General features: G+C 35.1%; 1 protein-coding gene across 1 annotated transcript in view; it reads right to left on the bottom strand.

Moving 5' to 3' along the window:
* Positions 1–14,174, bottom strand: part of LOC116175350 (5-hydroxytryptamine receptor 1D-like) — a 174,914-nt gene extending 160,740 nt beyond the window's left edge. The window contains exon 1 of the mRNA XM_031493421.1: positions 14,106–14,174. The gene's annotated coding sequence lies outside the window, so the exon portion shown is untranslated. The remainder of the gene's footprint in view (positions 1–14,105) is intronic.
* Between the last annotated feature and the right edge of the window lie 1,498 nt (positions 14,175–15,672).

The following is a 15,672-nucleotide window of genomic DNA, read 5'->3' as shown; positions in this document are numbered from 1 at the left end:
ACAAATGTTTGCATCTATAATGGTAGGTGTAGCATATTGGGAGGTGCATTTGGCATCTACATTAGTCATAGTGATTATTTCTCCTGTGCCTTCGTTAACGATTTGATTATTAAGAATTTGGGAAGATTGGAGACATTTTCCCGCAACGTGTCCTATAGCTTTACATGAAAAACACCTTACTTCATCCAAAAATATCATCCTTATATTTTAATGTAATTGATTTGATTCTGATTATCATCGTCGGCTATATAGACTTGTCTTCTAAAACCGTAAATGTGCCTATATTCCGGGTCCCAATAAAATGAGACACCTGATACTAATTTAATACCAAGTTCTATTATAAGATCATGCCGTATAGAGGGCGAAACAGCTGCACCTTGTTTGATCACACAAAAAGTTCTTAATTATGCGCCGGTTTGTCACATAAATAGCTAGTGTCATTGTAAACTTTTAAAAATGCGTATGTTCATTCAACCACGACGGATTTACCATAATAGTTACATGAAAAAGTGTACTCTTTGGTTACATCAACTTTTCAGAATTTACCATTGAAATATTACAACGACGTAAGTGGTCGTTAAATGTAACAAGTTAAAAAGTAATCGTAAACGATTTACATAAAGCGCATTTCCACTTGCATTCATTTCCCATTTATAAGATGCAACTTCTGATAAAATCGTAAAAATCTGGCCACAAATATGAAAGACAGCGTTGCACATGGGCAATCCATTTTTGACGTGTTACTTCAATTTCAGTTTATGAGAAGAATTTCATTTCAATACTTTTCTAAATAAGAAAGTTGGAATTGCGCATGCGCAAACCTAAATTTTAAAACTAATGTTAGATTTTCCTTTGTTCCAAGCGCCTAAGTATCAAATTTCACTTAAATGGTGCCATAGATAAAGAAGTTGGCACTGCGCATGCGCAAAAGAAAATTTTGAGACTGGCGCTCGATGATACAAGTGCCTATGTATCACATTTCATTTAAATTCTTCCATAAATAAAAAAGTTGGCACTGCGCATGCGCAAAGCCAAATTTTGAAACTGGCGTTTGATTTTCCTTTATCCCAAGTGCCTATGTATCAAATTTCGTGTAAATTCTTCCGCAAATAAAAAAGTTGGCACTGCGCATGCGCAAAACCAAATTTTGAAATTGGCGTTTGACTTTCCTTTATTACAAGTGCCTATGTATCAAATTTCATTCAAATACTTTTATAAGTAAAAAAGTTTGCAATTCGGTTTATAAATGGTCGAGATGCGAAAAGGGCCCTGTGAATTTTGAATCGATTCGATTCAACTTTTGGCATTGCGTATTATATGGCTAAAGCTATGCCCATATTGAATTTCATGCAATTTAGTTCATAACTAACGGAGATGTAAAAGCGATCGAACATTTCTAAACAAAGTTATCGTTCACACGGACAGATAGATGGACAGACAGACAAAGGAACAGACGGACAGATAGCAATGCAAAATTATAAACGATCTCTAGGATCGTTAATAAACGACAAAAGTGTAAAATTATAGAACATGTAAAAAAACGGTTTTTTATTATACCTGAATCACAATCTCCGTTTTAAACACTCAAATGCGTGCGAAAAAGGGCCTTTAAAACACACGTGCTTTAAAGTTTCTAAGTAACGATACTTCAAGTATGACTTTTGAAACTGTCATCTGGATGAAATAAAAAATCCTCTTAGGTCGCTTTCTGTAAATGCAGAACATTTCTCTGGCTTTTGTACCTATCCTTTGGTTGAAGCTTTCACAAACGCGCGTAATTTAGGGTATGCTTCCAAATCTGGTCCACTTTTTTAATCGCAGCATTGCTTTAAAGTTTTGAATGAATGCACCAAAATATAGAAGATTTAAATACCTTTGACATTTCCTTCATATATGCCAGCATTATGGATGCATTTAAGACTGTATTCGTAAGTAACTTCCTATTCATCCATGGAAACAACTTTTCATATTCTTTATAATAGGATTTACTGGAGTTGGATTTTACACCTACCAACGTTTGTTTAGATTTTACAACAATCGATTTAATGGGCGGTGTATTATCTTTTTCAACGGAAATCGTTTAATTCACAAAGACGATGATTTTTGTAAGCAAACGTCAAGTGACATTTCCATGGCAATCGTGAAATTACGAACACCCAGCCCACTTAATTAGACATGTATTCGAGTATAACATCAATATGACTTCATTGTATTTCCTATTTTTAGATTATACTGCAGGTATAATAAAAAAATACTATAAGATACACGTGTATAATTAGTCTTTAAAGCACTTGCAACGTTAAAGGCACTCCGCTTTGCGTCGTGCCCTTAAACTCGTTGCGCGTGCTTTAAAGACTTGATTATACACTTGTATCTTAATATACTATTTTGTTTTTTTTACAATAACTTTTTTTGTAAGCGGTACAGAAAAAATTCCTTCCTTGGTACAAGACTCGACACCATAACGAACCGAATAGCGAAAAAAGTAGAACAATAGCTCTTAAGATAAAGAACTAGTAGCGTCGCAAAACGAGCGGACGGACGGACGGACGGACAAAGTGGCCACAATAGCGTATTTTTTTTTATTTTTGTGGAAATGCGCTAAAAACAAGAAAGGTTACATTGACGCAAGGATGCTATATAATAAGCATCCTTGACATTGACGTTATTGCAATACTTCAAGAGAGTCAAGTACACCCACACGGCCTACAAAAGGATAATATCAATATCGTTTTCAATATTTTCCAAAGCAACTAAATTTGAGGAATTCCGTTAAGTTGTTTATTACAAAAAGTCCATTTCAGAAAGATGCCATTAGCACGTTGAAACAAAGTGTCAGCTTAAAAGATATTTAGGGTCAGAGTGGTATCCACTAAATAGGTTAGGGTAAGTGTTTGAGCACACTCAAGCCATGTGTAGGTATACATAACTAAGTGGCTGTTAATAATATATACTACAGTTATACCTGCAAAGATCATAATCCCTCATAATGTAATATATGAAATTAACGAACTTGGTAACACAGTAGGTAAATAATTCCTGTATAATGAAAACTTCTCAAACTTACCCTGCTGCGCTTCGGCGTGTGATAACGGCCGTACTCGTTCCTTGAGAAATTATAATTAAAATTTTGTTTCGGTAAATATAATTTTGAAAGTAGTTTCACTTACATCATCTTACCTGCTTCTGGCGTTGTGAGATTATATCGCTTAACCCTTGTCATCCACTTAAGAGTTTTCAGCAACCTATTAGTGACAAACTCTTAGAAAGTCAATCTGACATTGAAATATTGGCAAAGTTTGCCTTAACTTTGTATTCCGCACCGTAAAGCTTTTGTTTGTCGATTTCAAACTTAATTACCGGTAAAAATGATTCAGTGGGGATGAGAGGGTCGAAAACTACAGCTGGTAATTCGCGCATGTAATTTGTCAAAAGATTCGTTAATTTTATTCAGTTGGGCAATTTAATTAAAAAGATTTTTAGTGCGTTCATTAATTTCAGTTGTAGCCCAATTTATGTGAACTTAAAAAAGTTCTTAACTACACAGAGAAAGTGTTGTTAAAAAGTTAAGACCAAACCAAGCGCCGCGCTGCGCGTAAAATGCTAATGAATTGGAATATTTCGCGAAAATTGTTCCGTCAATTTTTAACAAAATACAATATGTATACGTTCAAAATTATGAATAAATATAGATAGGGGTCCGCGAAGCTACTTTACAAAATAACTCAAAATGCCCGATCTTGACCCAATAGCGGTTATTTTCCCTTGGGGTATTTTTCCGAAAATTTTTTTTCTTGACTCATTATTTGAAGTCGCTAGCTATACCTTTGTGTAGTTTCAAATCATACGAAACAAGAGACAAATAAATGTTCTTGATCGTGTTGGAACTCAGCTTTTACTAGACGGTTTCACTTGTTTTTGTTCCGTTGTTCCTTATAAAAGAACCGAATTATCTTTAACTGACGGCTACATATCTGAGCTGCTTTCCTTACCGTTTCCCTTATCATTCGTTCCATTCACTATTTCATTTTCTACTATTCATTGGGTGAGTGGAACTTCATTAGTTACACAACGCCGACAAGGAAATAACGAGCATTCACGGCTCTATGATTTTCTGAAGCTACGATTGCTACATTTCAAGTAAATCCGAAGAAAAAAGCTTTGCATTGTTGGCTTCAGTTCATTTTCAACGACGGAAACGGTCGATTGTTATTTAGTTTCGGGTTTGGAGTAGTTAACGTAAGTTTCGTTACCAGAAAAGATATTGTAGACTAAACTCCCTCTTTGCACTATTTCACATGTCATTGATTAGCGTGTGTTGAGTTGTGGGGAATCCAGCAACTGTTGTAAGATTGCTAACAGAGCTAACAGAGAATGTATAATGGAAATTAAACAGATGAACTATTTTGAACTAGTAAAAAGGGCGTTATCGGTGACCTCGGAGGTATAACGGCTCCATAAGTGGGCGTCTTTAAACGGTTTATTCGCCATTTCTACCTATTCTGAGAAATGAGGACACGAAAAGTTTAACAAGTTAAAAAGTAATCGTAAACGATTTACATAAAGCGCATTTCCACTTGCATTCATTTCCCATTTGTAAGATGCAACTTCTGTTAATATCGTAAAAATCCGGCCACAAATATGAAAGACACGTACATGGGCAATCCATTGTTGACGTGCAACTTCAATTTCAGTTTATGAGAAGAATTTCATTTCAATGCTTTTCTAAATAAGAAAGTTGGAACTTCGCATGCGCAAACCTACATTTTAAAACTAATGTTAGATTTTCCTTTGTTCCAAGCGCCTAAGTATCACATTTCATTTAAATTCTTCCATAAAGAAAAAAGTTGGCACTGCGCATGCGCAAAACCAAATTTTGAAATTGGCGTTTGATTTTCCTTTATTCCAAGTGCCTATGTATCAAATTTCATTCAAATACTTTTATAAGTAAAAAAGTTTGCAATTCGGTTTATAAATGGTCGAGATGCGAAAAGGGCACTGTGAATTTTGAATCGATTCGATTCAACTTTTGGCATTGCGTATTATATGGCTAAAGCTATGCCCATATTGAATTTCATGCAATTCAGTTCATAACTAACGGAGATGTAAAAGCGATCGAACATTTCTAAACAAAGTTATCGTTCACACGGACAGATAGATGGACAGACAGACAAAGGAACAGACGGAGAGACCAACCGGCAGGCGACAGATAGCAATGCAAAATTATAAACGATCTCTAGGATCGTTAATAAACGGCAAAAGTGTAAAATTATGGAACATGTAAAAAACGGTTTTTTTTTTTTTTTACAATAACTTTTTTTGTAAGCGGTACAGAAAAAATTCCTTCCTTGGTACAAGACTCGACACCATAACGAACCAAATAGCGAAAAAAGTAGAACAATAGCTCTTAAGATAAAGAACTAGTAGCGTCGCAAAACGAGCGGACGGACGGACGGACGGACGGACGGACAAAGTGGCCACAATAGCGCATTTTTTTTTAATTTTTGTGGAAATGCGCTAAAAAGAGACTTATCTGCCAGATTAAAACCGGTTACTTGCACAAGATTTTGGAAAGGTGGCAAAGCTGTACGGGACAGAACAATTGCAAGCTTCTGCTGTGAACGCTGAAATTTATGAAGATACTGGAATAAGCTTCAGAGAAGTCAGAAGCGTGTCATTCCAATAATCTGAAGGACGATCATTCACATAGGAGAGGCATCCAGGAGTAATGCGAAGATAGAGCGTAGGATTTGGAGGAGTTTCGTTGAATGTACTCTTCGTTTGGATGACTGAATGCGCTCTTAGTGTGTTAGGAGTAGTTAAATTCAGGGAATATCACTTTTGCTTTTGTCGTTGAAATGACAGGTTCTTATTTTGCGAAAGATGTTGATGTCTGAAGTGGAAAATTCCAGTCATCAAGCTAAAAAGCGTTCTAGATTATTTATCTAAGCGTATTTACGTAGCGAAGCGTGGTTGTACTCGTCTGAATTAATTGGATTTTATTCTGATACTGGTATTGCAGATTTTGGATGTAATTTTTTTGTACGGTACGAGCATTGGGGTGGTTCTGTTAAAGAAGTACCTTGTTCGTTAAATTGTAACCGATAACGTTTGCATGACAAATAAAGCAGACGATTACTTGCAGCAATTATTAATTTAGAGGTATAATTCAGGTAACGTATCGATTAAGATTTTGAAGGGATATTTAAATTTGGCGCTTTATTTGAGCCCAACGCAGGCAATCGGTCCTATAATTTTCTGTGTATGCGTTTTAATATTTTCCCAGCAGTCACAAAAGCTGCAGAGCCAATTGAGGGGTTTCCTCAGAAAACTTAATTCTGGAATAGGAATAAAGGGACACCTTTCAAAGTAAAATTACGATGTAAATCTATCTAGAAAACATTTTCTAACCAGGGGGGATAAAAACTTCCTGGCTAGGTGATAAAGCGTATAATTTTGTCCTTAATGAAAGTGACGCCGTTAGTTTCTCAGCCGTGGTGGACCAGGACTCCGTACATTAAATGCCTAAACATCTCTACGTTCTCTTTATTTTTTTGTCGTTAAAAGTTCCTATTCTAACATTGTGTGGCAATAGCGAAAGAATATTTCTATTGCAGATGGAAACTGCATACGGTAAGAGTCTAAGCCCATCACTTCTTGATGGGTAAGTATCTAGGGAGTGGCCTCCTTAGATACAGTGTTTTGTTTTCCACAGCGATGAGCTCAGTTCGATCACGTTATAATCGACGTGTCGGTAGATCGAGGGGATGGTTTCATCCAACTTAGGGTCATGCAAGTCATAAAAATTTGCATTATGGAGGGTGTCGGCTTGAGAGCTTCGAATGACTGAAGAAGGACGAATTCGCGGCGCGGTTATGGAAAGAAAGAAACGGGGGGACAAACATGAGAAAACCAAACGCAAACTATCACTAGAAAAGAACCGTCAAATTTGAAAAATGGGGACCAGTATGGAAGCTTGTAGGTATTTGGCATAACTGAAAAAATGCGTGGGCGCAAACAGATACCGCTCTGTGAAAAAATAATTATTTGTAAAAATGAATTTGGCCCCACAAATCTGATTCTATCGTAATTTTGAAACCGACATCGCGCAAACCAAATGCAATCGTCAGAAATGAAATTTTTGCGTCCTAAGATTGTGAGACCAAATTCACACAGGCCATTTCAAAAAATATTCGAAATGATGTTCAAGACAAAACAAAAAATTCAAAACGTCAAAAATCGATCATTTGTTTTTCCCGCATTTGGAATTTCACTTGCGCATTTCGCCTACGTTATCGCGTTCTGTCTTTCTCTTTCTAACTAAAGCCGCTACCGTATAGCGTTATTCTTGTTGTCAGCTACAAAACTTATTTCCTTTTTGACTATGCCATAACGAATGCCATAACTTTCATGTATTAACTCGTGATAGGTCACACGAATCTAACCCACGTCTATATGTAGGTTAGGAATTATGTTTATGATACAGGGCACAGGGCTGAATATGGCGTGATCCCTTTGTGTTAATTAACACCGTAGTACCAATATAAACTTAATTATGCGCTAATTGTATATACCTCAACTTACGCGTTCTGTAGATATTAATCCTCATTGTATGAAGTGGGATCATAAGAGCATTAATTTCTTGCATGGCAAAGGAAAAATTTCATGGCCCTCATTTCAACAGCCCTTATAAACTATTGATGCCTTTATTTATTGCGCTCGTAAAGTTAAACTGCCATAGCGAATAATGTTTTGAAGAGGTTTTTCTTGTTTAATGACGGAAAACGTATTAATTACAGGATTAATATTAATTTTCTCCTCGCCGAATAATAATGCTCTAATTATTATTCTTACCTTCTTTGTGCTGTTTAATTTATAAGTCCCTAGACAAAAATTATAATTAGTTGGCGCCGCTTACATTGGGAAATTGGGATGAAACGAGCATTTTTTTAATGTGCCTAGCTCGTAATTTTTTTATTAGTTCCGACGAGAAGCAGAATAGCTAACTAATCCAGTGTGAATTTTTAAGAACCTCTTTTAATTGAGGATGTAGCCTGGAGGGCGCATAAAAAACTGTTGTTATATTTTGGTTTGTTCTGGGAATTGAGTTCTTTCCTGTATTTCTTATTTTTAGGTTATGCTACGAAGATTAATGTGTAAGATATAATAGGTACCTACCTACTGATTTCATAGCAACTTTGCGAAATATTTTAGCATGCATTATATTATGTTATCGTTATTGCCTTATTGGGGTACTAGGTACCATTTTCTAAACTCACCATGACAATGTTGTATTTGCACCATGGAACGTTACGTCAAAACGGCAGTCAAAATTGTCGTTGTCAGCCCAACCAACATACTTACGTTTAATAAACGGTTTTAAACCTTTTTGAAAGGATAAATTCGGTATTGGTAGTATGGTATACGTTTTTTTGTAGACCCATTTTATACCCTACGTTTAAAATACGATCTTTGTTCGTATATATAAGCCGTTCACGTTCTACGTTGACAATTAGGGATTGCAATCCCGCAGTAAAATCTCAATCCCGGTATTTGCGGGATCGTTAGATGTTAATCCCGCGGAATCCCGGTATTTGCGGGATCCCGCAAAATTTTAAATAAAGTGGCAAATAAGCAATTTTGTGCGTTAACTTCTGTATTAAAATAATTCGCTAATTATCACAATAAGTATTCAACAAAAAATTACCTTCAGCGTAACTTAGAACTCAAAAAAATCACCAGTAAAGCACAAAAAGGTGAACTTCCAAAGTGCCTCAAAAATCATAGTACATTTTTAACGAAAAAAGTTTAACAATTATTTTAAAAATAATTTCTCCGTTATGCGTTTCATTAACAAAGCAAACAGAGTCTTCCCTTTGGTCGACAAATTCCTCAGTCCCGCATATCCCGCGGGATCCCGCTCCATTTATATGCGGGATTAATCCCGCAAAAATGCTGCGGGATTTCGGGATCCCGCGATCCCGGTATTGCATTCCCTATTGACAATCCAACTCATGTATAAAAAATCGCATAAGCCGCAATGAAATTGTCACTTTGACAGCGGCATAAAAATTACCTGCAACTTTTCCAGCGACAAATGCAGTGGTTTTTTCACTTATTCATTTTCGAACCAATTATCGCATTATCCTTTCCCATATGACTACGTTTGACGTCTGTCAATAATTGATTAGTTGGTGAATTTCTTGTTTGTTAAATTGTCCTACCTGCGGTGTCGCATTTTTATTAGTTGACAGTTTTTCTCGTCTAATTGCTAGGCAACAGATTTTCATTACCTAAACAACCCAAATTTACTCGGTAAAATACAAACCTCTTGTGCAATTATAACTGATAATATGTATATAAATAAACGTTCTGTAGGGGTCACTTGTGATTTTATGGTAATTAATTTCATTAATATTGTGTTCTCCTACATACACACACAACAGAATGCTAACCTTATGCATCTCATGGATACACCTCACTGATCTCAATAAAAAATGAGGTCAGTGGTACATTTAGGGATAAAGTCACTAGATATAGAAGGTACCGCAATCATCCGCCATTTTTGGGCAAATTTGCTGCCAACTTAAAAAATTGACAAATAAAATCTGAATAGCTGTAATTCTTTATAACCTAACTTCATAGTACTGTCATGTTTTATAAAAATATATACAGATATCTCCAAACAGGTGGAACAATCCCTAACATTAAACTTACTAGAATCTGGTAACTTCCGCCATTTTTGGGCAAAAATCATGCGTTCTCTCTCTAACACACGAGCCCAATGGATTGCGGTACTTTCTATATTTAGTGACTTTAATTTAGGTATACTGAATAGCGCCCTCTATTACGCAGCAGTATGTACCTCTAAAAAATGTAAAATGACGCTTATAGATGTCGCGAATGAGAAGATCCATTGTTCAATTAAACAATGTGTGATCGCACTTTACGTCATAGTGATATAATATCACTAATGTAACGTATCGAATTAGAAATAATACTACAACCAATAAAACCTTTATTAACTTAAGAATACACAAGATGTGTATTTACTCAATGGATAACGTGAGACTGCTTGTGTGAACAGAGCTATATCGTATTTCATGTTCACAATTCTTACAAGTAACTTCTGACATTGAATAAACACCTTAAAGAAGTATAACTACATAGGAAAACCTGCAATTGGTGTAAGGTGTGTTGCATACACTGCAAAGTGAAGGTGCTTATTCAATGCTTCTGGCTAACTTCACAATAGGTACATTACAACTGATATCAATAATAAGCAAATCGAATTGTGCAAACTTTAGCGCTTGCCCCGACATCTAATGCATTTATACATAAAGTTTTTAACGGTACATGTTTATACTGCTGCTCAATAGAGGGCGCTTTTTAATAAACCTAAAGGTGCTACCCAACCAACCACAAAGTTTTTAAATTGGTGAGTATTTTGTGTCAATAGGGAAAAAATAGAGATAGAACGTTGCTTATCGGGGCCTAATGTATCAGTTCATTTTGGAAAATAGTTTGGGAATCCCTGGTATAAATCATTCGTTGAAGAAGACTTTCTATCACTCGTTCATTCGAACTCCGAAACTTATTTTACTATTATCCCGTCAATTTTAGATAAGACCATTATTTAACCGCGGTAGGGTCAGTTGAACGTTTTCTGTAACATTAGCCAAACACTTCAAGGAGTGTAAATATACAGAGGATATAAAAACATTTTTTTTGAGAACCTAAGCTTTTGTTTTATAGAACTTTTGATTTTCACACACTTTCACACTATTTCCTCCCGAATGATCCTTCAAAGCATTAAACTGTTCAATTTTCTGGAGTTAGGCAATACGTAGGTATAGTCCTCATTTTCCAAAGAGCGGTAAGAGCTGTAATTTTAAACGTACATGTTAAAATAAATTAAATGAAAAATCACTAAAATAAATCTAAACAGTTTATACTTTACAATTTTTCCCATGAATAATTTCTATCTAGTGTTTTGTTTATCATACCACTAGTACCAACCTACTACAACGCATTCTGTCTTGTCTACATCAATACCAACCGTAACCAGCTCATTAAAAAGTGTGCTATCTCTGTAAGCTCTATCAAGGGTTATAAACATTAAAAGGTTTATTTTAAATTATATTAAGGTCCTTTACCAATCTAAATTTTCAACGAAATTTATCACGATTAAATTTGGAATTCTACTAGTACCACATTTTAACACAATTACCTACATCAAGAAAGGCGCATCGCCACAATTAATTACACTCCCAAATAAATTAATGCTTTCTAGTTCTAATTAGGTTCACAATAATGAAATTGCTTACAGTAATTAAATACGTGTCCAATGCCATTTAATTGATGAGTAGCGCAAGACATTAAACTGTTCCACATAAAGGAAGTACCTGCCTCATTAAAACTATGTACGTGGGAAATGAAAATGCGGTAGTCGGAGCCTTGTTTCTGAATTAAAAGTAATTTGAAAACCAATTGATGTATAGAACTTGCTCTTCAACATTTATACGTTTGTTAATTTTCAATTTGTGTTCATTGTTAAATTAACATTTTTGTTTGGGCTATCATGTAATTTCAATGTGAAGAGCTCAGCCAGCGTTAGCGTCAAGTGCGGTGAGATAATTGTAATTTTATACAGAACAAGTTGTAAATCAGCATATGCATGATGAAAGCGCATTTTTGGTAATGCAGATGCAAAGTTTAAAATTATCGATCTCACAAGTAATCTAACTCAAAATAGATTAGATCCTGCACATCTGCACTATAACAGAAACTTTTAGTGAATATTTAAAGTCTCTAGCAATTGTAATTGCTGAGATCTCAGCCGTACAGCCAGCCAGCCAGCCATAACGAATATAATGGCGTACTTTTTTTCAAAAATGCGCTAATAATTAAAATGTTATACCGGTAGCGCTATCTAACGGTAAAATTATAGCACTCTGAAAACCATATCGAAATTATTTTCTTCAATTATCGATCTCACAAGTAATCTAACTAAAAATAGACTAGAGCCGGCATATCTACACTACATCAGAAAGCTTTTAGTGAAAGTTTGAAGTCTCTAGCTATTGTAATTGCTGAGATCTCAGTCGGACAGCCAGCCAGCCATAATGAATATAATTTTTGGAAAAGAATACCCTAAAAATGATGTAATGGAGACGTACTAAAGAGTTCTAAACTTGAATGCGATAGGAGTTCTAGACCTTACAAAATTCTATTAAATAAAGTAGATTTTATTCCATTTTAGATGATAAAAATATAAAAGATTTAGATTTAAGATTTGCTGTGACACGCGATTAGGTTCGCTTATATAGCAAATTTTTCTAGATTGTTCTCGTACATTCTCGAGAAATCCGAATACCTCCGAAGTCAGCTTATCGCATTTCTAGGAAGCAACGCATCACATTCGCTCTCATTTCTTATCGCCGATCATTCTTGGTGCCTGAATGTGTACCTGGATTTCTAGAATACTCGCTACAATATGGTTACCATGTTGATTATTGAAAAAGTGTTGGATAGATTTACGAACAACAAGGCTAGAAAATCTAGCAATCTTAAATAAATGTCTAAAATGGCGGCTTTCGTGTTTCTGCTTCCAGAGCTATAATTTGTTTAGGGGGAGAGCTGCCATTTGAAATTTAAAAAAAAATACATTTGGCGAAGGTTAATACCAAATTTCTTTTTTTCGATAAAGGAGCTACAAAAATTATGTGGTAGAGAAATCTTAGCATGTGCGCGATTTATTTTCTCTGAACAAAATTTGAAAAACGGTCAATTTTTGAAGAAACATGGTTAGAAGGGCGAAATCGTTAAAGTTTAAGAGTATAACATGTTACCTACATAAAAAAGTACTCTTCAAGTAGTTTCCAATTCTTCGGTTGGTAAGTTGAATGAGAGCGATTATTTTATGTAAATTTTTTGCCATTTGTTTCCATTGAAATATTTCGAAGAACAATTTCTAAGGTTAAAAACAATCAAGCTTTCAAGAACACTTAACCAAACAAATATTACTCATGTCAAGTTCAAGTTTTTGTTTTGTCGATTGTAATCCGACGAGCTTTTTTAGTCATCTGCGTCATGTCTATCAGTGAGTTCATTGTTTTAAATCGTATCTGTCGCCACATTATCGAAGCTGGTATTGGTTTACACGCCAAAAGGAGTTGATTTTAAGTCACATATCCTACGCTGCGAATTAAGAAGTCTTTGGGAAAAGATAAGGTAAGTCAGCTTTTCTATAGATAGCCTTGAAAGTTGACAAAGAGTCTCCGCCATTATTATTCCACCATTAAATAAGTGGACTTACTTATTGATGGAGGGAATTATTTTTGCATGGAATTAAGCATTGTTAGTCTGGTGATCGATCGGAAACCATTCGCTATACCATTAAAACCCATTTTAACTTAAAACAACGTGTTATTTTTCTTTCATTTTCAAATTTTATAATTGACGGTAACATTTTATAGGTACAAAAACTATGTAGCTTATTTACAATAAATTGCAACTGGGCCCGAGCATGGGATGAAAACCCGAAATCGATCGTCATAGTACATAAATTAAGTCTTTAGTTCGCAATCAAACGTCATAGTTTACCTTATCCCCTTCATAATACTTATCTAAAAATGAGTGAGGTATTAAACCATTGACCCCTATTATTCAACTCTTACAAGGCAGTAGTTGATAAAGTGAGTTTATAGTGTTTTTTCAGATATTGGAATTTTCTCATTTGCTCTGATTTATTGAATTCAATACGGACAATTGTGAAACTTCAAATTCTCAAACTAAATTACGAACATTACATTTTCCTACCTAAAATTAAATCATGGTAAGTTCTTTTTCTGATGAAAGTAAGTAAGATTAGTTGCATATCTTCAGGTGCATTTGACATGTATATTTTAGAATTGAACACATGAGTTTTAAATGCAGGTTTTGTGTTCAGAGTTAACATTTAATTACGCACTGTCTATGCCCACGCCACTTGAAAGCCATGTCAAAATCGTTAAGCCGGTATTACCTTAGATTTCGCGGTACACTGCGCGAGTAAATCCTCGACTGAGAACTTCAGTATGCTCAAAAATACTCTAGACACTTACTTGCTTCCCATTGATGTTATTTTCTTAGAAAAGGAAACGGCACGCCTGCGAGACAATTCGTTGAATCCCTGAAAAATAAAACTCTGATAACTTTCTGTCATTCTTTTTTTCGGGAGATTTATTTTCTAAGGCAGCCAAGAAAAGTTTTCGTCGTGAATGCCAATGTTTTGGACAATATCTGTCTTTTTATACTTAGTGAAAGTAATTATAAGTACAAGAATATGAAGCGGAACGTCGGAAAGTTAATCTTTATACAATGCCGCTTTTCCTTCCATTCCATGATATGCTAAAAGATTTTATATTGGATATTTGGAAAAAACACTGCCTTCTGTCTATCTGCCTAAAATATAAATGTACTCATTATTATGCTTTGAAAATTTATTGATAAATGGATGACCATACTTTGTTTTCCTGCGTCCCTTCAGTATTATTATAATATTTCCATTGCGGTGCCATTTGTTGTAATCTGTGCTTCGATTCAATTTTAAAAGCAGGTGCCCATACACCATGTTTAGCTCGATATGATTTTTTGTGTTTAGCTAAATGCCCTTTTTCAACGAGCAGAGAATGCGAATATTTCGCATGAGTAATATTCTGCAACCTGTTATTACATCCAGTTCATCAAAAAGCGAAGCAATACCCTGCGGATGTAAACACTAGATCCAATAACACAAATGAAGGGTTATTAATTATGTAAATATTTATTTTCCGGTTATATGTAACATGGCAATTATGCACTCGCGCGAGCTTGGGTTTTTTATGCCTAATGTTATTTTATTTTGTTTAATTTATTATTTCATGAATCTTTAAGTGACATGGAAATTTCGACCCCGTTTTAATTGTATCTTTTTGCACTTTTGCATTTAGTTCTGGAGAAAATTGAGCTCCCCATGCGCTGGTTATTAGCCTCTATACTGTCTGGCAGGCGTGGTACAGTATTTCCATTTCACCCACATGAAATTAGGATAATAATAGTGCATATTAATGCGTAAATTACAACCGACTTACGTTCCATACTTTTTATAGGACCTCCGTGAATTTCGAAAAGAAAATAAGGCAAAAGCCAAAACGACGTCTGTTGACAGTTTTCACATTTGTAGATAATTATTACTTCCAAATGTACATGATCTATTCTAATTTTTTTCATTGCCCACGGGTATAGAGGTAATGGTTCGGGTAATGAGTACTATATTGCTGTGTGCACTGATCCGTAAGCCAGAAAGACCGTATGCAAAACACCAAAACAAAAACCTAACTAGGCACTTTACCTTTTATTATGATCACGGCCCAAAACTTCTACCCAATACAGAGGAGAGGTTCGACTCTGCTCTCAGTTAAACTGTTAATTTCTAACAGATAGTGGGTCAACTCAAAATACCTTAACCTCCAAACTGAACTGCAAAATGTTAAATGACTAAAATTGACATTGAGCAAGCATCCAACAAAAACACAGGTAAATTAGAAATGAAGTCGTTGTGAATGAAACACAGGTAAATTAATGTGAAAATTACTAAAGGAAAATGGTACAAAAACACAAACAATAGACTAAAATTATGACTTAACTACT

The sequence above is a fragment of the Photinus pyralis genome, unplaced genomic scaffold, assembly GCF_008802855.1.
Source record: "Photinus pyralis isolate 1611_PpyrPB1 unplaced genomic scaffold, Ppyr1.3 Ppyr1.4_LG7, whole genome shotgun sequence".
NCBI lineage: Eukaryota > Metazoa > Arthropoda > Insecta > Coleoptera > Lampyridae > Photinus > Photinus pyralis.
The sequence above is the reverse complement of the archived record's forward strand: the minus strand, read 5'-3'. Positions and strand labels throughout refer to the sequence as shown.